Source organism: Gossypium hirsutum, chromosome A01 (assembly GCF_007990345.1).
Source record: "Gossypium hirsutum isolate 1008001.06 chromosome A01, Gossypium_hirsutum_v2.1, whole genome shotgun sequence".
NCBI classification, from domain to species: Eukaryota; Viridiplantae; Streptophyta; class Magnoliopsida; order Malvales; family Malvaceae; genus Gossypium; species Gossypium hirsutum.
This window is the reverse complement of record NC_053424.1, coordinates 45,647,240-45,675,068: the sequence shown is the minus strand read 5'-3', so window position 1 is coordinate 45,675,068 and position 27,829 is coordinate 45,647,240.

Here is a 27,829-nt window from a genome sequence, read left to right as displayed (position 1 = left end):
GAGCATCCATTGGAATTCAATGATTCAACGGACATGAAACTTTTGACATGGCATGAAAATTCTTGAGATGAAATGATAATGACTTGAAAGAATATTGCTTGATGAGCTCATCTATGTTACTTGATTGATATGAAGATTTTGGTTACCAACATGTTTGTTTGAATGTATGTGTTTAGGCAATTTAGCCAAATGGATGGAAAACATGATATTGTGTGCTTAAATTTAATAAATAGGATTGGTAAGTTTAGTTTCCGTTATACGAACTTACTAAGAATGTAATGCTTACTCCGTTTATTTTTCCCCTATTTTATAGTGGCCGAAAGCTCCCGAGGGTTGGAGATCACTGGAGCATCGTCACACTATCAACTAGTCATTTTGGGTATACTTAGTAAAATCATTTTGGTATAATGGCATGTATAGGACAACTTGACCATTGGTAGCTTGAAGTTTTATTTTGTAACCTAGCCATTGGAATGTCTAGTAATGGTTTATTTTGGTATGAGTAAGTAGATTATTATTATATATATACACATTTGTGATGTTAAGAATATGTCATCAAAGGTTGATTCCTTAAGTTAATCCAAGGTAATCTTATAACCACCCATGCATGTAATGGTATGCCTTGTTAAATGGAGTTTGCTTGATTTGAATGCTTGGATTAGTTGGTTTTGGATGTGCGTATTGTGACAGCCCAAAGTTGACCCTAGTCGGGAAGTGGTTTCGGGACCGCTAAACCGAGTCACCAAAATGTTGAATATGATATTTATTGTCTAGAATATGTAATTATGAATGTGTGAAAATTTCAAGCTTCGATTTAGTCGATTGCATGTGAATTTAGTCAATAGGACTTATGTGAGAAAATTTTAAAATGTGATAGGTCAATGTGTGAGGACCTATTAGTGCATGTGGACAAAGGGGGGGACTTGCATGTCAAATTTCCCCCCCTAATGAGTAGTGGTCGGCCATGACAAGGAATGATGGGCAAAACATGTCATGAAACATGTTTTGTTAATGGAAGAATAAAATAAGGAGTATGGGTAATAAAGAAATGGAAACAAAAGAAAAAAAATGTGTGTGGTTGCCCCCCCATTGCCGTGAGCTAAAGAGAAGAAAGGCGAAAATTTTGTGTTCATCCTTTCTCACCTTCATTTAGCCTAAATTAGAAAGAAAAACAAAGAAAAAAATTTCTCATCCTTTGGTTCATCCTTGGCCAAAAAATTTAAGGAGGAAAGAAGAAGAAAGGTGAAGAGATTCGGCCATGCATGTAGCTAGGCTAAGGTATGTTTGATGATGTTCCATGAGATGCATGCATGTTTTAGTTGTTAGCTTGAGTTCTACCTAGCCCATGGTCTAAATCTTGCTATGTGATGGAAATGGCACTTGACCATGGATGCATCATTCTTGGTTGATGTTTGATGTTGTGGTGATGAGGCATGAGGATGAGTTAAGATTCGGCCTAGGTGGAGGTTGTGTTAATGCCATTGCATGCAAAATATGAAGCTTGTTAATGATGCATGTGATGATGGCTTGATGATTCTTGAACCTCCTTTTTAGCATTTTTGTGTGAGCACATATGTGCATTGGTTGCTAAATGGAGAAAAATCGGCTAGCAAGATGTGTGCTAAGGCCGAATGTAACTTTGCATGTTAATGAGCAATGCATGTGTTAAATTGATGAAAAGGGGGAGGATGCTTTACTAGTGTGTATATGTGTGTATTAAGTGTTGAAATCGACCCCAAAAATAGACATGCATATTCGGCCAAGGGGAAAGAAATTAGCTAATATGTTGTGTTGATGCATGATTTTTTCATGTATGAGACTTTAATGTCTAATGTATAAATATGGGCTAAGTGCCTTGTGTTCATCTTTTTGATGCCTAAATGATGAAATCAATTTATTTGTTTAATTAAGCTCAAGAGCAAAGGGGAAATAAATCCGATAAAAGGGAAGGAAAAAGTGGTCGAATAGCTAGCGGAATCGTTCGACAACACCCGAGGTAAGTTCTTGAGTAAGAGAGCTTAAATTACGATGTGATTAAATCATGTTTTAAGCAAATTAAAATCATGCTCTATGAGTGGCTATTGAGCCGAATGTGCAAGGATGGTGTGTGCCTTGTGTTTGAGTTTTGCTAATGAAAAAGAAATACGAATGTGCCATGAATTATTGTTAGAGGTGCATGATTAATTGAATGCTGTCCGGGCTAAGTCCCGAAGGCTTTGTGCTAAGTGAATATATCCGGACTAAGATCCGAAGGCATTTGTGCGAGATACAAATTCCGGGTTAAGCCCCGAAGGCATTTGTGCGAGATACAAATTCCGGGTTAAGCCCCGAAGGCCTTTGTGCGAGATACTAAAACCGGGTTAAGTCCCGAAGGCATTCGTGCGAGTTGTTAAATCCGGGTTATGTCCCGAAGGCATTGTGTGAGTTACTAAAACCGGGCTATGTCCCGAAGGCATTTGAACGAGGAGCTATATCCGGTTAAATCCCGAAGGTACGTGATTTGGTAATGAATGAGCTTGCTGTAAAATTCCAGCGAATACTCGAAAAACATCCCAATATGGGGATATGTTACGTATGTGTTGAATTTAATCGAGCCCTTACAAATAAATGTTCGCTCAGTTGATAAACGAGCTACCGGCCTTCGGCCAAGTTAGTTTATTGTGTATGTACATAAGGGTTGTTAATGTTGTGAAGCAAGTTTGATATCGGTAAATTGCGTATTATGAAATATTCCGTTTAGCTAAATGTGTGCTATTCTTTGTGTATGCTGGAATTCCTTGCTCAAAACTTACTAAGCATAAATTGCTTACTCGTTACATTGCTCCTCTGTTTTATAGATTTTTGGTTCTCCAGCTATCGGACTCGGGATCTTGAAGTCGAAGTCGCCCACACTATCAAAGGCTCTTTTGGGTACTATTTTGGTTGAATTTTGATATGGCATGTATAGGACTACCCATTGTTGTCTTTCGAGTACTTTATGAAATGTATAAGTGTACAGCCATGCGAAAATGGCTTGTAGAAGTGGAGTATGGCATTAGACCATTCGTGTTTATGAATGTATAAATGGTTTCATGATGTAACTATAGTTGGAATGGAAGTGTTGAGCAAATGATCAGCCATTGGAATGGCTAAGTATGATCATATGTGGGCATATGTATGACAAGGCCCTAGTTGGTCCATGAAACCCCGAAAATAGGTAAGGTTTACTTTGAAAACAGAGGCTGACAGCAGCAGTGGTGTGGATTGGAAAAATCACAAGAATTCGTAGGAGTGGAATTAAATAGTGAATAAATTATGTAATCGAACCTCGCTGAATCTACTTTCATATGAAAGTAACGAAACAATCATATGAACAGTACAGTAAGAGATATTCAGGTTCTTGTGGGACAGGGCCAGAACAGTTTCTGGATTCCCTGTTCCGAATTTGGAAATTCACTATAAATTGACAAGAGATAATTAGGAGTAATACCATATATGTATGGATTCCTCTCTGAGTCTAGTTTCCATAGAAACAAACGGCATCAGTATTGAAGCTCTGTGCAGAGAGATATCCAAGTCGTAATGAGCAAAGGTCAGTGTAGTCGACCCCTGTAACATGGGAGACTTTGACTAATAAACTGTACTAATTGGCCCGACCAAAAATTCTAGAAAAAAATACATAGATGGGGACATGAGTCTAGTTTCAGGGAAAAATCACAAAACTGATTTTCGAGTTGTGAAACTCAAGATATGATTTTTGAAGCGACTAGTACTCAGACTGGGCAGTGTCTGGAAAAATTTTTCAAAGTTTGTTAACATCTCGTGTCCGACTCCGGTGTCGGTCTCGGCTTCGGGGTGTTACATTTTATTGGTATCAGAGCTACGGTTTAGTCGATTCTAGGACTACCGTAATGTGATGGGTCTAGCTATACATGCCATTTTATGTGATTACTTGATAGTGTGGTGATTTCTGACAATTGTAAATGTGTTTAGTTATAGTAATGGATCCCGATCGTGACCGAGAGGTAGCTGATGATCTTGAGAGTGTAGCGCCTGCTCCCGCACAAGGGACAGTGCCGGCAGACTCTCAACCTAATGCTAGTAACCCGAATGATGAAGCTAGACAAGCATTCTATAGCGTGATGAATGATTGGTTCAACCAATACATTCGAACTAATATGGCTGTTCCACAACCTCCATTCCCGACAAATACTACCCCCGCACCTACAATACCACCGGTAACTGACCAATTAAGGTCAAATAAGCCCCCAGTTGACAGAATCCGAAAACATGGGGCTACTGAATTTAAGGCTACGGATAGCGATGATGCCGAGCAAGCTGAACTTTGGCTGGACAACACTATCCGGGTACTCGATGAGCTATCTTGTACACCCGATGAATGCCTAAAGTGTGCTATCTCCTTGCTACGTGATTCTGCCTACTATTGGTGGAGTACTCTGACTTCCGTTGTGCCCCGAGAGCAAGTAACTTGGGAGTTTTTCCAAACTGAGTTTCGGAAAAAGTATATCAGTCAGAGATTTGTTGATCAAAAACGGAAGGAATTCCATGAGCTTAAGCAAGGCTTCATGTCGGTTACTGATTACGAGTGAAAATTTGTTAGACTTACCAAATACGCTCGGGAATGTGTTTCGTCCGAAGCTATTATGTGTAAACGCTTCGAGGATGGGCTGAATGAAGATATAAAAATGTTCATTGGCGTTCTTGAAATACGAGAGTTCGTGGTACTTGTTGAACGAGCTTGTAAAGCCGAAGAGCTTAGAAAAGAAAAGCAAAGAGTTGATGAGGGAACTGGAGAGTTTCATAAAAGATCCTCGGGAAGGTCTCTTCAACAAGCATCGAAGAGATTTCGAGATGATGCGGGCCAGTTTAGAGGCACTTCGGGCCTTTTTAGACGAGATCGTGATCGACCCCTTGTGGGTACACGAGGCACTTCAGTCGCCAGTGTTGGGAATGAACGTCGAGACAGAACGAAATGCCGATATTGCGGTAAATGGCATTCGGGGAGTTGTAGATTCCCTGACCGCTCCTGTTACAAATGCGGATCAGTTGACCACTTCATTAAAGATTGCCCGAGGTTGTCGGAACAGAATGTAAATCAGAATGGGAGACCGGGTGCTACCACTACTCGGGGTAGACCATCTGGAAATGCGGGCAATGCTGATGGTGGTCAGAGAGGATCTAGAGATGATATAACCAGATCCGAAGCTCGTGCGCCTGCTAGAGCTTATGCTATACGTGCCCGCGAGGATACTTCTTCGCCTGATGTTATTACCGGTACATTCACTCTCTTTGATACTAAAGTAATTGCTTTGATTGACCCCGGTTCTACTCATTCTTACATATGTGAAACCTTAGCCTCCAGTAAGACTTTACCTATTGAGTCTACTGAGTTCGTAATTCGGGTGTCAAATCCCTTGGGTCGTTACGTGCTTGTCGACAAAGTGTGTAAGAAATGTCCCCTGGAAATTCGAGGTTCCTGTTTCCCGGTGAACTTGATGCTTTTGCCGTTTGATGAATTTGATGTTATCCTTGGTTTGGATTGGTTGACCGCACATGATGCGGTTGTGAACTGCAAGAGCAAGACTATTGATTTGAGGTGCGCAAATAACGAAGTAATCCGAGTTGAATCTGCGGACTTGGAGGGGATGCCAGCTGTAATATCAGCAATGTTGGCACAGAAATATGTAAGAAGAGGGTGCGAAGCATACCTTGCGTATGTACTTGATGACAAAGAATTAGAAAAGAAACCCGAATCTGTGCCGGTGGTTTGTGAATACCCGGATGTTTTTCCGGAAGAATTGCCGGGTTTACCACCTGTTCGGGAGATAGAGTTTGGTATTGAGCTTGCACCTAGGACTACGCCGATTTCGATAGCCCCATATCGTATGGCACCAACCGAGTTAAAAGAGTTAAAAGCTCAGTTGCAAGAATTGACGGATAGAGGTTTTGCACGACCAAGCTTCTCACCTTGGGGTGCACCAGTATTGTTCGTGAAAAAGAAGGACGGAACCATGAGGTTGTGTATTGACTATCGTCAACTGAATAAAGTGACGATAAAGAATAAATATTCGTTGCCGCGCATCGATGATTTGTTCGACCAACTGAAGGGAGCCACAGTGTTCTCAAAAATAGATTTGAGATCGGGCTATTATCAGTTGCGAATTCGAGAATCGGACATACCAAAAACTGCCTTCAGAACGAGATATGGTCACTATGAATTCTTAGTGATGCCGTTTGGGCTCACTAATGCCCCTACGGTATTTATGGATTTGATGAATCGGATCTTCAGACCATATTTGGATCGGTTCGTAGTTGTGTTCATTGATGACATTTTGGTCTATTCAAGAGATGAGACCGAACATGCTGAGCATCTGAGGCTAGTGCTGCAAATTTTGCGGGAGAAGCAGTTATATGCTAAGTTCAGTAAGTGTGAGTTCTGGTTAAGAGGGGTTAGCTTCTTGGGTCATGTGGTATCCGCGTCGGGTATTCGAGTTGACCCGAACAAAATTTCAGCCATACTTGACTGGAAACCTCCGAGAAATATTACTGAGGTTCGGAGCTTTTTGGTGCTCGCCGGTTATTACCGACGATTTGTCAAAGGTTTCTCGATAATAGCCACACCAATGACGAAGCTACTTCAAAAGGACGTTAAGTTCGAATGGACGGAGAAGTGTCAGAAAAGTTTTGATCAACTGAAAACTCACTTGACTGAAGCTCCAATTTTAGTGCAACCCGAATCGGGTAAAGAGTTTGTCATTTATAGTGACGCATCCCTACTTGGGTTGGGTTGCGTATTGATGCAAGACGGTCGAGTTGTGGCCTATGCGTCGAGACAATTGAAGTCACACGAGAGAAATTATCCGACCCATGATCTCGAATTAGCCGCCATCGTATTTGCTTTGAAAATATGGCGACATCATTTGTTTGGTGAGAAGTGCCATGTATTTTCGGATCACAAAAGTCTCAAATATTTGATGACTCAACGAGACTTGAATCTGCGACAAAGACGTTGGCTTGAGTTGTTGAAAGATTACGAGCTTGTCATTGATTACCACCCGGGAAGGGCTAACGTGGTTGCGGACGCCTTAAGCCGGAAGTCATTGTTTGCTTTACGAGCGATGAATGTGCATTTGTCTGTTCTACCAGACAATGTGTTGGTAGCTGAATTAAAAGCTAAACCATTATTGACTCACCAAATTCGTGAAGCCCAGAAAGTCGATGATGAATTGGTTGCAAAACGGGCTAAGTGTGTTCCGAACGAGGAATCGGAGTTTCAAATTGATGATGATGATTGTTTGAGGTTTAGAAATGGTTTGTGTGTTCCAAGGAATTCGGAACTCATTTCGATGATTCTGAACGAAGCCCATTGTAGCCAAATGTCAATTCACCCGGGGAGTACGAAAATGTACAACGATTTGAAACGTCGATTTTGGTGGCATGGTATGAAACGAGACATCTCCGACTTTGTTTCGAGATGTTTAATATGTCAACAAGTGAAAGAGGAACATCAAGTGCCTTCAAGATTACTTCAGCCGATCATGATACCCGAGTGGAAATGGGATCGAGTCACAATGGACTCTGTGTCCGGACTGCCATTGTCAACTAGTAAGAAGGATGCGATTTGGGTTGTTGTCGATAGACTGACTAAGTCGGCTCACTTTATCCCCGTGTGTATGGATTTTTCATTGGATAGACTAGCTGAATTGTACGTTTCTCAAATTGTGAGATTACACGGGGTACCTGTTTCTATCGTGTCGGATAGAGATCCGAGATTCACCTCACGATTTTGGAAGAAATTGCAAGAAGCTCTGGGTACCAAGCTGCATTTTAGCACTGCTTTTCACCCCTAAACCGATGGTCAATCCGAGCGGATAATTCAGATACTTGAGGATATGTTGAGATGTTGCATCCTCGAGTTCAGTAGTTCATGGGGACGGTATTTACCTTTGATTGAATTCGCTTACAACAATAGTTTTCAATCAAGTATTAAGATGGCACCTTACGAGGCTTTGTACGGTCGTAAATGCCGTACACCATTGTTTTGGACCGAGCTCAGTGAAAGTAAAATTTTCGGAGTTGATTTGATTAAAGATGCTGAAAGGAAAGTAAGGGTAATCCGTGAAAGTCTGAAGGTAGCCACAGATCGTCAAAAGTCGTACGCGGATTTGAAACGAAAAGACATCGAGTATCAGGTGGGAGACAAAGTGTTCCTTAAGGTTTCACCTTGGAAAAAGATACTCAGGTTTGGCCGTAAGGGCAAGTTGAGCCCGAGATTCATTGGGCCGTACGAAATCTCCGAACGAGTTGGTCCGGTTGCGTATAGATTGATTTTGCCCCCGGAGCTTGAAAAGATTCATGACGTCTTTCATGTTTCGATGCTTCGACGCTATCGATCTGATCCATCGCACATAATTAGCCCATCAGAGGTTGAAATTCAAGTCGACATGAGCTATGAAGAAGAACTGATGCGTATCCTAGCTCGTGAAGTGAAGGAGTTGCGAAACAAAAGAGTTCCGCTAGTAAAGGTGTTATGGCTCAAACACGGGATCGAGGAAGCTACTTGGGAGACCGAGAGCTCGATGAAAGAACGATACCCAAACCTATTTACCGGTAAGATTTTCGGGGACGAAAATTTCTTAAGTGGGGGAGAGTTGTGACAGCCCAAAGTTGACCCTAGTCGGGAAGTGGTTTCGGGACCGCTAAACCGAGTCACCGAAATGTTGAATATGATATTTATTGTCTAGAATATGTAATTATGAATGTGTGAAAATTTCAAGCTTCGATTTAGTCGATTGCATGTGAATTTAGTCAATAGGACTTATGTGAGAAAATTTTAAAATGTGATAGGTCAATGTGTGAGGACCTATTAGTGCATGTGGACAAAGGGGGGACTTGCATGTCAAATTTCCCCCCCTAATGAGTAGTGGCCGGCCATGACAAGGAATGATGGGCAAAACATGTCATGAAACATGTTTTGTTAATGGAAGAATAAAATAAGGAGTATGGGTAATAAAGAAATGGAAACAAAAGAAAAAAAAATGTGTGTGGTTGCCCCCCCATTGCCGTGAGCTAAAGAGAAGAAAGGAGAAAATTTTGTGTTCATCCTTTCTCACCTTCATTTAGCCTAAATTAGAAAGAAAAACAAAGAAAAAAATTTCTCATCCTTTGGTTCATCCTTGGCCAAAAATTTTAAGGAGGAAAGAAGAAGAAAGGTGAAGAGATTCGGCCATGCATGTAGCTAGGCTAAGGTATGTTTGATGATGTTCCATGAGATGCATGCATGTTTTAGTTGTTAGCTTGAGTTCTACCTAGCCCATGGTCTAAATCTTGCTATGTGATGGAAATGGCACTTGACCATGGATGCATCATTCTTGGTTGATGTTTGATGTTGTGGTGATGAGGCATGAGGATGAGTTAAGATTTGGCCTAGGTGGAGGTTGTGTTAATGCCATTGCATGCAAATATGAAGCTTGTTAATGATGCATGTGATGATGGCTTGATGATTCTTGAACCTCCTTTTTAGCATTTTTGTGTGAGCACATATGTGCATTGGTTGCTAAATGGAGAAAAATCGGCTAGCAAGATGTGTGCTAAGGCCGAATGTAACTTTGCATGTTAATGAGCAATGCATGTGTTAAATTGATGAAAAGGGGGAGGATGCTTTACTAGTGTGTATATGTGTGTATTAAGTGTTGAAATCGACCCCAAAAATAGACATGCATATTCGGCCAAGGGGAAAGAAATTAGCTAATATGTTGTGTTGATGCATGATTTTTGCATGTATGAGACTTTAATGTCTAATGTATAAATATGGGCTAAGTGCCTTGTGTTCATCTTTTTGATGCCTAAATGATGAAATCAATTTATTTGTTTAATTAAGCTCAAGAGCAAAGGGGAAATAAATCCGATAAAAGGGAAGGAAAAAGTGGTCGAATAGCTAGCGGAATCGTTCGACAACACCCGAGGTAAGTTCTTGAGTAAGAGAGCTTAAATTACGATGTGATTAAATCATGTTTTAAGCAAATTAAAATCATGCTCTATGAGTGGCTATTGAGCCGAATGTGCAAGGATGGTGTGTGCCTTGTGTTTGAGTTTTGCTAATGAAAAAGAAATACGAATGTGCCATGAATTATTGTTAGAGGTGCATGATTAATTGAATGCTGTCCGGGCTAAGTCCCGAAGGCTTTGTGCTAAGTGAATATATCCGGACTAAGATCCGAAGGCATTTGTGCGAGATACAAATTCCGGGTTAAGCCCCGAAGGCATTTGTGCGAGATACAAATTCCGGGTTAAGCCCCGAAGGCCTTTGTGCGAGATACTAAAACCGGGTTAAGTCCCGAAGGCATTCGTGCGAGTTGTTAAATCCGGGTTATGTCCCGAAGGCATTGTGTGAGTTACTAAAACCGGGCTATGTCCCGAAGGCATTTGAACGAGGAGCTATATCCGGTTAAATCCCGAAGGTACGTGATTTGGTAATGAATGAGCTTGCTGTAAAATTCCAGCGAATACTCGAAAAACATCCCAATATGGGGATATGTTACGTATGTGTTGAATTTAATCGAGCCCTTACAAATAAATGTTCGCTCAGTTGATAAACGAGCTACCGGCCTTCGGCCAAGTTAGTTTATTGTGTATGTACATAAGGGTTGTTAATGTTGTGAAGCAAGTTTGATATCGGTAAATTGCGTATTATGAAATATTCCGTTTAGCTAAATGTGTGCTATTCTTTGTGTATGCTGGAATTCCTTGCTCAAAACTTACTAAGCATAAATTGCTTACTCGTTACATTGCTCCTCTGTTTTATAGATTTTTGGTTCTCCAGCTATCGGACTCGGGATCTTGAAGTCGAAGTTGCCCACACTATCAAAGGCTCTTTTGGGTACTATTTTGGTTGAATTTTGATATGGCATGTATAGGACTACCCATTGTTGTCTTTCGAGTACTTTATGAAATGTATAAGTGTACAGCCATGCGAAAATGGCTTGTAGAAGTGGAGTATGGCATTAGACCATTCGTGTTTATGAATGTATAAATGGTTTCATGATGTAACTATAGTTGGAATGGAAGTGTTGAGCAAATGATCAGCCATTGGAATGGCTAAGTATGATCATATGTGGGCATATGTATGACAAGGCCCTAGTTGGTCCATGAAACCCCGAAAATAGGTAAGGTTTACTTTGAAAACAGAGGCTGACAGCAGCAGTGGTGTGGATTGGAAAAATCACAAGAATTCGTAGGAGTGGAATTAAATAGTGAATAAATTATGTAATCGAACCTTGATGAATCTACTTTCATATGAAAGTAACGAAACAATCATATGAACAGTACAGTAAGAGATATTCAGGTTCTTGTGGGACAGGGCCAGAACAGTTTCTGGATTCCCTGTTCCGACTTTGGAAATTCACTATAAATTAACCAGAGATAATTAGGAGTCATACTATATATGTATGGATTCCTCTCTGAGTCTATTTTCTATAGAAACAAACGGTATCAGTATTGAAGCTCTGTGCAGAGAGATATCCAAGTCGTAATGAGCAAAGGTCAGTGTAGTCGACCCCTGTAACATGGGAGACTTTGACTAATAAACTGTACTAATTGGCCCGACCAAAAATTCTAGAAAAAAATACATAGATGGGGACATGAGTCTAGTTTCAGGGAAAAATCACAAAACTGATTTTCAAGTTGTGAAACTCAAGATATGATTTTTGAAGTGACTAGTACTCAGACTGGGCAGTGTCTGGAAAAATTTTTCAAAGTTTGTTAACATCTCATGTCCGACTCCGGTGTCGGTCTCGGGTTCGGGGTGTTACACGTATCAAGTGTAGGTCTTGGGTGAAATTTTGGGTGAGAAATGAAGCTAGAAATTGCTTCATTTTGTCCACATGGGCAGACACAGAAGCGTGTGTCTAGACCTTGTGTGACACACGGCCCGATAACATGGGCATGTGGTTAGGCTGTGTGTCCCCTGCACCTTAATTTTGAGAAACGAAATGTTCAGAATTGAGCACACAGGCAGAGATACGGGTGTGTCTCTTAACCGTGTGTGCCACACGGCCTAGCACACAGTGTGTGGCATGGCCGCGTGTGCAATTCAAAGAGTTTCACGGGGTTGAACACAGCCTCCAACGCGGGGGTGTCCCTTGGACCACATGGGCGTGTGAGCCCTGCACCTTAGAAAAATTTTGTAATTTCACGAAAAATTCTTAGAGTTTTCGGTTAAGTCCTGACTTATTTCTAATACTTGTATTGGAAAAGTGTTCTGAATGTTTTGGTAATACTCTGAAACCCTATTTCGGCGACGGGTACGGGTTAGAGGTGTTACAATAGCTTTGTTTATGTTGTTTTTACTTAACTTATTTATTAATTTTCTTAATTAACCTTAGTAATTAACATTTAACTCACTTAATAATGTGTCTATATTTGTCCACTCATAATAATAATGGTCTAATTACCATCTAAGTCCTCTTACATTAAATTTCTATAGCCTTTAACACCTTTAGCTATTAGAACACACTTTTGCACTTTTTACGATTTAGTCCTTTTTACTAAATTAAGCATGCAAATGACAAAATTTCTTAACGAAAATTTTATACGACATTAATAATATTCCGTAACACTAAAATAATAATAAAATAAATATTTACTCATCGGGTTTGTGTAACATCCCTTACCCGTATTCAAAGCTAGAACAGGGTATGAGGCATTACCGGACATAAACACAAGCAAACATACTGGCTTGCACCCTACGGCCAGAGACACGCCCGTATGCCATGGCTGTGGGAAAACTGGTGGGTATACTATATTGGGTCACAGGGCTGGCCACACACCCATGTGCCAGCCCGTGTGTCACACACGGCCAATAGACACGCCCGCATGTCTAGGCCGTGCCAAACCAGTATAGGTATACTGGCTTAATTCGAAAGACTACCCCAAGGGACACACGGTCGTGTACCAAGGCCATGTGTCACACACAGTCGAGCCACACGCCTTGTGCTCGGCCGTGTGGAGTGAAAATAGGCTTGGTTGAAGCTACATTTCTCACCCTCCTTGACCATACCTAAACCACATCAATTTGCACCATTTTCATACATATATAAGCAACCAAAATATGCTATTTCATACACATTTTATGCCATTTAGAAACCCTCCTCTTAACTACTCAATTCGATAACCAGAACATACCAAATCAATATAATAAAATCATCAAACTTACATAACTTCTAAATGCATTTTCTCATCATCTTATCATCTACTTCATGCCTCAAAACATACCATTTCATCATCTCAAAATCAAACCATAATATACCATCTTCCAAGCAATAATATATTAATTAACATCTAGCTAGTAGAGCAATCATAAAACCATACCAAACATGCCCAAAACATAAGACAACTTATACATCACATAATAATTATCAAACATATAATTCAAACCAACTTAATTCGCCAAATTCACACCAACATTTACATCATTTGCAAGCCAAATCTCATGGCTAAAATCATAACTCAAATCCTGTAATACCTCTAACCCGTATCCGTCGTCAGATTAGGGTTATGAGGCATTACCGATCATATTACAATTCATACAATTATGCATTACATATTACGATTCGAGATTTTAATCACATCAATGCTCGTAACTTAATTAAATATCAAATCTTAAAATCATATCATTTACAACATAGCATAATTAAATCATAATCCAACATATATCAAAATAAGTTATACACATACAAAACATATAACAAATCAACAACTCTGATAATTGAATATCAGACCTATTTTATATAAGACATGCGCATGTACAGATTTTACATCAATTGAAACAAATTTCATTACTAACCTTTTTATTCATTTATGCATCATTAATATATTAGTTTACATGAAATTCATATGTTTTGCATGTTAACACAAATTAAGAACAAGCATTTCGTTATATATAGAACCCATTTCATTTCTTTATCTATTCGGCTAACACAATTTGTTTATATATATACGTAAGCTTGCAAATAACTATGAATCTATATAACCGTGCACATATACATATCAACCATAATATAAGCGCATATATATAGATGTAAAGACATATAAGAACTCAACTAACATATCATGACCGAATACCAAAGCACACATATCCTTTATCATTAATCCAATCTCCTTATATAAATCTAAGTCCCAATATGTCTAAATAACCATAACAAATAAATCAAGTATCATGGATATCAGTAATATAGTCCATAAGTGAACACCGAATTTACCTCATGCATATATCTTGATTTTTACCTAACTAATACATGATTTACCTTAACTCAATGAACAACCATTAAATAACATATGGCCGAAACTCTTAGCAAGCTTCACAAACATCATATATCTTGGATACACTCTTAATATATGCTCAACCTAAGACCAATTATATATATCATAGCCGATTCATTCATACCATATCCAAAATCATCAACCAACCTTAATATACAAATACATAACTAAAATTCTAATCATCCATAGCACATAGCATGATAATCAAAATGAACTTAAGCCATAATTAAACCAAAACCAAACTCAAGCATGGAAACTAAGCCATTTTTGCATGGCTTTTATACATACACTTTCAAAATAAACTAACTCCAAGGCTAGCCTATACATGCCATAATTCGAGTGCAAATTATTAAGTACCGAAACTGTAGATAGTGTGATGAACTTTGCTGATGATCCCCGAGCTCGAAACTTGATCCAAAATCTATAAAATAGAATCAAACACACACAGAGAGTAAGCTTTTATAGCTTAGTAAGTCATAAGCAAATAAAAAACCCAAATGATATAATCAATTCAAATAAACTAAACCAAATTACATTATCATTTCCATGCTTAGTCTCAAACTTACAAATTTCATAAATAATACATTTGCATCCACAATTTTTACCCTGGTCGAATGTTCACAAAATCAAATTAGCCAATTATCATTCAACTTTCAAAGCCAATATGTCATTATATAACCAAATATACATATACTCATATACACAAGCTCAAGAATCATAATATAACATCATATACATATACTACTTATTTGGTCGAATAAACATGGTCATAATTACACATATTCAAGAATCAATTCCATAATATTCATATCTTTAATCATAAAGCCAAATACTATTACCATATTCACATACATTCTTCCATTACTTCATACAAGACTTACAACAAATATCAAGTAACTTACTTACCTTATTTCAAGTAGGAAAAATCCTAATTCATACCTGATCATTTTAGCTCAATTTACACATTCATTCACATTTAACGTTGCCTGATGAACCATTCGAAATTAGATAGGACACTCGAATAATCACACATATATCGTACAATGCCAACGTCCCAAACGTGGTCTTACATGTAATCACATATCGTGCCACTGTCCCAGACAGGGTTTTACTCGCACACATATATCGAAGTCACATATTGATGCCATGGTCTTACTCACACATCACATATCAGAATCCTATGTCATGACATATGTATCCTAGCTATTCCTAAGGTTCATACGGGGCTTTCGGACGTCGTAACTCGGTCGAAACAGATTCAGAAATATAATAGCCAAGCTTGTATACATTCAGCTATTGTAAATATAAATTCGCATATTTCATTTCAGCATATATAATTTACATTTAATTAAAATTAAGTACGTCTATTTGCTTATAAAATTACCTCGGACGATGTAAAATGGAACGGGACGACTAGTCGACAACTTTCGTTTTCCCTCGATCCAAATCCAATTTCTTTGGTTCTTGATCTAAACATATTCAAATTAGACTCATTCAAACAAATATTCATTCAATTTAGTCCAAAAACACATAAATGGGAAAATTACAATTTTACCCCTAATATTTTACACTTTTTACAATTTAGTCCCTATTGCACAAAACACAAAATATGCAAAATTTCAATATACCCATGTTTGGCCGAATGTTCCTAGTGTCCATACAAGTCCATATATTTCATTTATTTCACATTTTAGTTCCTCAATTTATCATATTTGCTATTTAGTCCTAATTACTCAAAATCATCAAAAACTCCAATACAAAACATGTTAATCCAAAACATATCTTTCATATTTCATCATCAAACAACAAAAATCACAAGCTTTGAACAATGGCATAACTCAAAATATTCGTCAAAATAAAAAATTCGAGCATGGGTCTTGTAGATAACTTAGCAACAATTTCAAAAACGTAAAAATTATCAGAAACTGAAGTGGCCGAACCTAGGTTTCTTTTTCTTTTCTTCTTATTTTGTTATTTCGACAAGAACATGATAATATAAAACCATATTAGAAATTTTTATGTTTTATTATACATATAGTATTAACTGTTTTACATTTTTATCCTTTAATAATAAATAAACATAACACATATTCTGAGGTCATTGCCATACACACCATAATCCCATGGTCTAATTACATCTTAGGTAATTCAAATCAATAAGACAATAGCAATTTGACCTTTATACAAATAACCATCAAAATTTCATTTTACGCGATTAAATCCTTTTATTTAATCGGACACTCAAACGAGAAAATTAAAGCAGAAAAATTTCACACATATAAATTCACACGTAATAAACATAGAAAATAAATTTTAAATATTTTTTTGACTCGAATTTGTGGTCTCGAAACCACCATTCGGACTAAGGTCTAAATCGGGCTGTTACAAACTTATCATCTTAACACTAGCCTATACATGCCATATACCATATATACAAAGCTTCAAATGTACCACAACAAGATGATCGATAGTGTTATGATGTTTTCCCGACGATCCCTGAGTCTGAGCTAGCTTTGATAATCTATAAAACAGTGAAAGAACATACAAAGTAAGCTTCAAAAGCTTAGTAAGCCATATACAAATAAATTACCACATGCATCAACATCATTTCCATTAATAGGAAAACTATGAGTAAGCATTTATAAGTTTACAAACCTTTCTCATTATATACATAATCAATATCATAGTTGAAATCATCAATTACTTCCCTTTTCAAAGTTCGTATGAATCTCGTACGTACCTGAGTCACTTAACTTTTTCACGCATTCTTTCTGAACTTCACTTTGCTTGTTGAACCATTCAGAATCATTAAGGATACTCAAAAATCACATAAAGCTCGTACAATGCCATATCCCAGATATGGTCTTACATGTTATCACCTATCAATGCCACTGTCCTAGACAGGGTCTTACACGAAATCATATAACGATGCCAATGCCCCAGGCATGGTCTTACACGTAATCACAATACAATGCCAATGTCACAGACACGGTCTTACATGTAATCACATCTCGGTAATCCTAATGTCATGACATTTGTATCCTATACTTTTCCTAAGGTTCGTACGGGACTTTCGGATATCATAACTTCATTGATTCTTGCTCATAATTGCTTGTTCAACATCCACAGCAATTCGACAATATATAAACATATATAAATCAATTAAAAGACATTTATTTGCATATGGACTTACCTCGTATATACAATGAACGGATCGAATCGACTACTCGACAACTTTTAATTTTCCCCGATCTAAATTTGATTTCTTTCTTTCTTGATCTATACACATTCAAAATTAACTCATTTATTCACCAAACCATTCAATTTAGTCCACAAACACATATTTGGGCATTTTACACTTTAGCCCCTTTCACATTTCTTCAATTTAGTCCTCAATTCATAAAAACACAAATTACATAATTTCTTTCTAATTTCATGCTAGCCGAACTCTTCATAGACTCCTAGTAGCCATTATTTTCATTTATTTCACATTTCAACCCCTAAATTTACACTTTTCGCAATTAAATCCCTATTTGACATTTTTGTTAAAAATCACTTAACAAAACTTTAAAATCTACCATCAAATAGTCATTTTCCATCATCAACATTCAAAAAAATCAAGCTATCATCAATGGAAACTTGCAAATTCATCAACCAATTCAGAAATTAGGGTACAGGCTAGCTAGCATACGAAGCAACGTCACAAAAACATAGAAATCATAAAAAATCGAGCTCAAACCGTACCTCAATCAAGATGAACAAGTCTCGAACCTTCAAAGCTCCCAAAAACCTTATTTTCTTTTGTTTTTCAGTTAAGATGAAGAGGAATAAAAATAATATGGCTTTTGTTTTGTTTATTTATTCATTAATAACCAAATTACCATTTTAACATTATTATAAAACAATTAAATCATCCATTTAATGCCCATTTTTGTCAAATTCCACTATCATTGGTCTAAAAACATCATAGGAACCTTTCATTTAATAAACCATAGCAGTTAAGCACTTTAAACAAGTAGAATGTAACTTTTGCATTTTACGCGATTCAGTCCTTTTTCTCAAATTGAGCTATTAAACGATAAAATTATTTCATGAAACTTTCACACATATATAATCACATGCTATAAACACCAAAAATAATATTAAAATAATTTTTTGACATCGAATTTGTGGTTCCAAAACCACTGCTCTGATTTAGCTAAAACTAGACTATTACAATTCTCCTCCCCTTCGGGATTTTCGTCCCCAAAAATCTTACCAGTGAATAGGTTTGGAAATTACTTTCTTATAGCATCCTCGAGTTCCCACGTAGCTTCTTCAACCTCGTGTCAATGCCATAAGACTTTCATTAATGCAATTCTCTTATTTCTCAGCTCTTTGATCTTACGAGCTAAAATTCGAATCGGTTCTTCATCATATGATATATTAGACTGAATTTCAACCTCTATTCTGGAAATGACATGTGAAGGATCGGATCGGTATCATCGAAGCATCGATACATGAAATACGTTATGTATTTTCTCGAACTCAGATGGTAAAGATAGTCGATAAGCAACTGGTCCAACTTGCTCGATAATCTCATACGGTCCGATGAATCGCGGACTCAATTTCCCTTTTCGACCAAACCGCAATATCTTCTTCCATGATAACACTTTCAGAAACACTCTATCCCCTATATGAAACTCTATCTTTCCATTTCAAGTCTGCGTAAGATTTCTGTCGATATGAGGCTACTTTCAAACTATCTCGTATTACTTTCACTTTTCTTCTATTTCTCTAATCAGATCAATCTCATGAATCTTATTCTCACTAAGCTCTTCCAATACAATGATGTTCGACATTTACAACTGTATAGAGCTTCATATAGTGCCATCTTTATACTAGAATGAAAGCTATTGTTATAAGCAAATTCAATTAATGGTAGATATTTCTCCCAACTACCTTCAAACTCAAGAATACAACAACACAACATATCTTTGAGTATCTATATAACTCGCTCAGATTGACCATCCATCTGTGGGTGAAAACCAGTGCTAAAATGAAGCTTTGTACCTAGATCTTCTTATAATTTCTTCCAAAATTACTGTGTGAATCTCGGATCTCTATCCGAAACAACAGAAATAGGTACCCTGTGTAATTGAATAACCTCTGAAATGTACAACTCAGCAAGCTTGTCAAGCGAATAATCGATACGCACCAGAATAAAATGAGTCGATTTTGCCAATTTGTCAACAACGACCTAGATTGCATCTTTCTTACTTGGAGATAGGGGCAAACCAAAAACAAAATCCATAGTCACTCTATCCCATTTCTACTCGGGAATCATGATAGTCTGAGATAAACCTGATAGTACTTGATGCTCAGCTATGACTTGTTGACAAATCAAACATTTTGAAATAAATTCTGAAATATCACGTTTCATACCATGCCACCAATAAAGTTATTTCATATCATTATACATTTTCGTGTTTCCTGGATGAACATATAAATGACTACTATGTGCTTCATTCAAAATCATCTAAATCAACTCTGAATTTCTTGGAACACATATTCGACCTCTGAATCTTAAACAATTATCGGAATCAACTTGAAACTCTGAATCAGAGTTTGAATCACATTGAGCTCATTTTGATAACATTTCATTATCGAATTTTTGAGCTTCACAAATCTACTGTAAAAATAATGGTCTCGCTTTCATCTCGGCCACAATCAGACCATCATTAGACGAAGCTATTTGAGTGTTCAATACACGTAGAGCATATAGGGATTTTCGACTCAAAGCATCAACAACGACATTAGCCTTTCTTGGATGATAATCGATCACTAACTCGTAATCTTTTAGTAATTCAAGCCACCTCCATTGTCGCAAATTTAGATCTTTCTAAGTCATCAAATATTTCAAACTCTTGTGATCGGTATATATGTGGCATTTCTTACCAAACAAATAGTGACGCCAACTATTCAACGCGAACACAATAGCTTCTAACTCCAAATCGTGTGTCAGGTAATTCTTTTCATGTGGTTTCAACTATCTCGAGGCATAAGCTATAACTTTTCCTTCTTGCATCAAAACACAATGCAGACCATTCAACGATGCATCATTGAACACTACAAACTCTTTACTCGATTCAGGCTGAACTAACATTGGTGCCTTTATTAATAAAGCTTTCAACTGATTGAAACTTTTCTTACATTTATCTGAACACTCAAACTTAACATATTTTTGAATCAATTTTGTCATCAGAGTTGCAATTCTAAAAAATCCTTTCACAAACCGTCGGTAATAGTCGGCTAGTCCCAGAAAACTGTGGACTTCGGATACATTTCTCAGAGGCTTCCAGTCTATAATCACAAATATCTTACTTGGATCAACCCAGATACCATCAGCTAAAACAATATGTCCCAAAAATCCAACCTCTCATAGCCAAAACTTGTATTTTCTAAACTTTGGAAACAATTGTTTATCTCACAGAGTCTGTAGTACAATTCTCAGATGTTCAGCATGCTCAGATTCATCATGTGAGTAAATCAAAATGTCATAAATGAATACAAAGACAAATCGATCTAGGTACGGTTTGAAAATCCAATTCATTAAGTCCATAAAAAAAGCAAGTGCATTCGTTAGTTGAAAAGGCATAACAAGAAATTCATAGTGTCCATACCTCGTTTTGAATGCAGTCTTTGGCACATCAGTCTTTAACTCGCAACTGGTAATAGTTTGGTCTCAAATCTATTATTGAAAACATTGTATCCCCTTTCAATTGATCAAACAATTCATCTATTTTGGGTAGAGGATACTTATTCTTAATCGTCACTTAGTTAAGCTGATGTTAGTCTATACACATTCTCATCGTGCCATTTTTCTTTTTCACAAACAACACGGAGCAACCCATGGTGAGAAACTCAGTTTAGCAAAACCTCTGTCTGTCAACTCTTAAAACCGAGCTTTCAATTCTTTTATCTCTTTCAAAACATTTTGTACGTAGCTATTGATATCGGCATAGTTCCCGACACTAACTCAATGCCAAAATCAACCTCTCGGATCGGTGGTAAACCCGATAACTCTCCAGGAAGCACATTTGGATACTTACACACAATTGGCACTGTTTCGGTCTTCTTTTCATCACTTTTGTATCAAGCACATAAGCAAAATAAGCTTCGCAACAATTTTTTACATATTTCTAAGTTAACATCGACGAAATCACTACTGGTAAACAATTCAAATCATCTGACTCAATCTGGATAATCCCATTATTCTGACATCTCAGATCAATCATCTTTCATTTACAATTTACTATAGCATCATGTAGCGTTAGCTAATCCATACCTAGAATTATATCAAATTCATCAAACGATAACAACATCAGATCAGCCGAAAAATAAAAATCCCGAATCATCAATGAACAGGTTTTGCACACTTTATCAACCAAGACACACTTGCCTAAGGGTTTCAATACTCTAGTCACAAATTCAGTAGACTCTACTGACAAAGTCTTACTGGATACTAAATTCACACATATATAAGAATAAGTTGATCCAGGATCTATGAATGCAATCACATTAGTATCATAATGAGTAAAAGTACCGCTAATAACATCTAGAGAAGACGTTTCTTCGTGAGCGCGAATAGCGTAGGATCGTGCAAGTGCTCTGGCCACTGACCTCACAGCAGACTCTTTAGTCGATCTCTGGCTACCACTCATATTTCCTGTGTTTCTGGGTGGTCTACCTCTAACTACAGTGTTACTCGGCCTCATGTTTTGTACTGTATCTTGCTCAGCTAACTCAGGATAGTTACGAATGAAATGATCTAATGATCCACATTTAAAACAGGCCCGATCATTCAATCTACAGTCACTGATATACCATTTTCCACACTGTCTACATTTAGGTAGATTTGGTTTCACACTCCTGACACTAGCTATCGAGATAGTTGGAGCTTTAAAGCTTAGATGCTATTTTTCACGATCTCTGTTTAAATATCCCACATATGCATTAGAACGATTAAACGAGTCTCAAAATTTCTTCGATGGAAACTGATAAGATTTACTAGTTGACCTCTTTCTTGAATCTCTTGCTTCAAAATCAGCTTTTCTTTTTTCTTTGCTAAGATCATCAGATTTACAAGCCCTTTCAACCAAAACGACGAATTCTTTCAATTCAAGAATCCTGACTAATAGTTTTATATCCTCGCTCAGTCCATCAATGAATTGTTTACACATGATCTCCTCAGTAAACGCATATTCTCGAGCACACTTGCTTAACTTTATGAATACTCTTTCGTACTTAGAGAAAGTAATTAGGCCTTGTTTCAATTCCAAAAACTCTTTATGCTTCTGATCTAGAAATCATTGTCTTATGTACTTCTTTCAGAATTCAGATTGAAAGAACTCCCAGATAACCCGTTCTCTTGGAACCACAGATAACAACGCTTCCCACCAATGGTATGCATTATCTCTAAGTAAAGATACCACACATTTGATACAGTCATTAGGACCACAAGACAATTCATCGAATACTCTGATCGTGCTCTCGAGCCAGAACTCAGCTCTCTCAGCATCATTATCAACAGTAGCCCGAAACTCCTCAACCCCATGTTTCTGAATCGTATCCACTAGTGGCTTGTTCAATCGTGTCAAATCTATAGCTTGAGGAATAGTAGGGTTTTGTTGAGGAATAGGTGGGGGTGAAGGTTGTTGAGTAGCCAGATTCAATCGAACGAACTATTTGAACCACTCACTCATCATATGGAAAAAGGCTTGCTTAGCTTCTGCTTCGTGACAACTCGAAATTAGCCTAGAATCAACCGGTGCTACCCCTTGAGCGGGAGCAGGCGCATTACTTTACACATCGTTAGCTAACACTCGTTCAAGATCCATTTACTATATGAAAACACACTTTAAGCAATCAGGAATCATCACTATCACAGTTTATATATATGGCATGCATAGCTAGACCCTCACACGCTATGTTAGTCCTAGAATCGACAAAACCATAGCTTTGATACCAATAAAATGTAACACCCCTAACCTGTATCCGTCATGGGAATAGGGTTATGAGGCATTACCGATCAATTACAACATAAATCATATATATTTCTCACACATAAATCCATTTATACATAAACATCATCAAATATAATCACAATGTTCCTTATAAGGCTCTACGAGACCTTAAAACATGTTTGGAAGGGGTTTGGGACTAAACCAATAACATTTAAAAAAATTAAGAAACTTAGAAAATGTTCATGCATACAGGGTTCACGCGCCCGTCTGAATAGGCTGTGTGCCTTACATGGCCACCAGACACACCCGTGTCACAGGCCGTGTGAAAATAGGGCATTCATACTGACTTTCACCACATGGCCGAAGACACACTCGTGTGCCATGGAAGTGGGAAAACTGGTGGGTATACTGACTTGGGTCACATGGCCAGCTACACGCCTATGTGCCAGCCCGTGTGTCACACATGGCCAATAGACACGCCCGTGTGTCTAGGCCGTGCCAAACCTATAAGGTATACTGACTTAATTCGAAAGACTACCCTAAAGGATACATGGCTGTGTACTAAGGCCATGTGTCACACAAGGTTGAGCCACACGCTCGTGTGCTCAGCCGTGTGGAGTGAAAATAGGCTTGGTTGAAGCCACAATTCTCACCCTCCTTGAGCATACCTAAACTACATCAAATTGCACCATTTTCATACATATATAAGCAACCAAAACATGTTATTTCATACATATTTTATGCCCTTTAGAAACCCTCCTCTTAACTACTCAATTCCATAGGCAGAACATACCAAATCAATATACCAAAATCATCAAACTTACATAACTTCTAAATGCATTTTCTCATCATCTTATCATCTACTTCATGCCTCAAAATATACAATTTCATCATCTCAAAATCAAACCATAATATACCATCTTCTAAGCAATAATATATTAATTAACATCTAGCTAGTAGAGAAATCATAAAACCATACCAAACATTCCCAAAACATAAGACAACTTATACATCACATAATAATTATCAAACACATAATTCAAACCGACTTAATTGGCCAAATTCACACCAACATTTACATCATTTACAAGCCAAATCTCATGGCTAAAATCATAACTGAAAACTTATCATCTTAGCACTAGCCTATACATTCCATATACCATATATACAAAGCTTCAAAAGTACCAACAAGATGATCGATAGTGTGATGACGTTTTCCCGACGATCCCTGAGTCTGAGCTAGCTTCGATAATCTATAAAATAGTGAAAGAACACACAAAGTAAGCTGTAAAAGCTTAGTAAGCCATATACAAATAAATTACCACATGCATCAACATCATTTCGATTAATAGGCAAACTACGAGTAAGCATTTATAAGTTCACAGACCTTTCTCATTATACACATAATCAATATCATAGTTGAAATCATGAATTACTTCCCTTTTCAAAGTTCGTATGAATCTCGTACGTACTTGAGTCATGTAACTTTTTCCCACATTCTTTTTCGACTTGACTTTGCTTGTTAAACCATTCGGAATCGTTAAGGATACTCAAAAATCACATAAAGCTCGTACAATGCCATATCCCAGATATGGTCTTACATGTTAACACCATCGATGCCATTGTCCTAGACAGGGTCTTACACGAAATCATATAACGATGCCAATGTCCCAGGCATGATCTTATATGTAATCACAATACAATGCCAATGTCACAGACATGGTCTTACATGTAATCACATCTTGTTAATCCTAATGTCATGACATTTGTATCCTATACTTTTCTTAAGGTACGTACAGGACTTTCGGATATCGTAACTTTATCGATTCTTGCTCATAATTGCTTGTTCAACATCCACTGCAATTCAATAATAAATAAACATATATAAATCAATTAAAAGACTTTTATTTGCATATGAACTTACCTCGTATATACAATGAACGGATCGAATCGACTACTCAACAACTTTTGATTTCCCGCGATCTAAATCTGATGTCTTTCTTTCTTGATCTATACACATTCAAAATTAACTCATTTATTCACCAAACCATTCAATTTAGTCTAGAAACACATATTTGGGCATTTACACTTTAGCCCCTAAAGTTTCACTTTTCTTCGACCTCAATTCATAAAAACACAAATTATACAATTTCTTTCTAATTTCATGCTAACCAAATTCTTCATAGACTCCTAGTAGCCCATTTTTTATTTATTTCACAATTCAACCCCTAAATTTACACTTTTTGCAATTAAATCCTTATTTGATATTTTTGTCAAAAATTACTAAACAAAACTATAAAATCTATCATCAAATAGTCATTTTCCATCATCACCATTCAAAAACATCAAGTTATCATCAATGGCAACTCACAAATTCATCAACCAATTCAGAAATTAGGGTACGAGCTAGCTAGAATCGAAGCAACGATCACAAAATCATGGAAATCATAAGAAACCGAGCTCAAATCGTACCTTAATCAAGATGAACAAGGGCCGAACCTTTAGAGCTCCCAAAACCCTTATTTTCTTTTTTCTTTTTAGGTTAAGATGAAGAGTAATAAAAATAATATGGCTGTTAGTTTGTTTATTTATTCATTAATAACCAAATTACCATTTTAACCTTATTATAAAACATTTAATATCATCCATTTAATGCCCATTTCTGTCAAATTTCACTATCAATGGTCTAATAACATCATAATGACCTTTCATTTAATAAAACATAGCAATTAAGCACTTTAAACAAGTAGAATGCAACTTTTGCATTTTACGCGATTTAGTTATTTTTCTCAAATTGAGTTATTAAGCGATAAAATTATTTCACAAAACTTTCACACATATATAATCACATGATATAAACACCAAAAATAATATTAAAATAATTTTTTGACCTTAGATTTGTGGTTCCATAACCACTATTCTGATTTAGCTAAAACCGGGCTATTAGACCTCACGTAAGCAAAAATGAAATATAAAAGACGACCCTTGAGTGAGTATGGTATAAAGATTAGTTTTAGAGTGAAGTAAATATGAGTAATCGTGAATATGCATGATTCTGCATGTTATGTGAATGACTTACCACTATCAACGTCAAACACCACAGTTCAGTATATTACAAAGTATATGAACAAAAAGATCACCAAATAAATTAGTCTATCAAGAGATTACAGAGCGCTTTTGATTGCACTAGTAGAACACAGACAATTATTATTATGATCATCTAATATAATATCCATTCACAAATAGGTTTACCTAGGTCACATGACTTTTTGGCTTGTAACATTTTGAGGCTTAAGGTTGGTATGAATTTGAAGAATAAGGAGCATTAAAATGGTTTCTAGCACGAAATTAGTTTGGAACATTGTATTGTCCCCTACTCACCACTTTTAGTGTCCTTTTCTCGTTCACTGCCTTATCGCTCATTCTCCCACTTTCCTTATTTCTCCATGTAGGAAGTGATAGTGTAATAATAAGAACTATGATAAACTTATGAGTTTTGTGCACTAATAACTGAGTGTATCTATTTTTGTGACCTTGTTTTTGGATCACTTTGACTGTTTTCGATATTTTATCACTCATAATGCTTTTCTATTGATTTTGTACTTTTCTACTTGTTTTCACTTTTTCTGAATTTTTCGCTATTTAGACATTTTTAGCTTAACCTATAATTATTATATCAAACTGGTTCTTCCTATTTCACTCTAATTTTACAAAACCGCCATTCTGTCTCTACCTATCTTTCAATACATATGGCCCTAAGTCTAAGTTTGTACAATTCAAGGACCAAAGAAAAAGGATAAGTACAATTTGCTTTTTAGATTCGGGTTTTGTATGAAGGTTCCTCAAGAAGTGATATCTTACTTAAATATAGATACTAAAGGTCAATGAATAGGGTTGGGTTTTTGGCTTTGGGTTTATACCAAACGATGCCTTAGGTCATCCTTTGGTATCTAAATATTCATGAATCTAATTAATTAAGTAATCACAACTCTATTCATATTTTATTCATACTAGCATGCTCGTTTCCCTATATTTTCCCTATCATTTGGTATATTTAATTACTTAATTCCTATTCACAGTGTAATATATAGAACTAATTACTCTAATGACTGACAATTTAAAATCATTCACTATCATACCAAATTTATAATAAACATAATCATCCTATTTCCATGATCCTAACAAATCACTTTTATTTCTACAAGCTCAAGCACAATTTAAACAAGAAAAATAAAAGAGAAAAAAATTAAAAGCATAAGAACATAAACTTTCCATGTTACCCCCACATTTTAGATAGCACATTGTCCCTAATGTGCAACCCTAAAATATATAGGAAAGAAGTTACCTGATTGATCGTGACATTTCCATAGCCTTATGGTGGGTTTCTCCTTCCTTTTTCGTTAAAGCTCGTAAATGTAGTGCTTTCCTCGTGTAGGGTTCTTGTTGAAAATTTAAACCAAAATACATATATAAACTACTATTATCTTACTTCTAAAACAAAAATA